We start from the raw sequence: 221 nt of genomic DNA, 5'->3' as shown, positions 1-221 counted from the left end.
GATTCATGATGCCAGTGCGTCAGTTTACTGTTCAGTTTTCTCCTCTTTTTATTATTAATCTGTATGGCATTTGATTTTGATTCTGGGAAGGAAAGCCATAAAGTATATCAATATATATCATTATCCACATATGCAAGCCTGACAAAACAAAATAGCGAAAGAAATCGCCAATGAATCTAGAAAACATGGCATTTCTCTAGCATAGGCTCCCCAAGTCACAA

The sequence above is a fragment of the Penaeus monodon genome, chromosome 28, assembly GCF_015228065.2.
Source record: "Penaeus monodon isolate SGIC_2016 chromosome 28, NSTDA_Pmon_1, whole genome shotgun sequence".
NCBI classification, from domain to species: Eukaryota; Metazoa; Arthropoda; class Malacostraca; order Decapoda; family Penaeidae; genus Penaeus; species Penaeus monodon.
Note: the sequence above shows the minus strand (reverse complement) of the source record.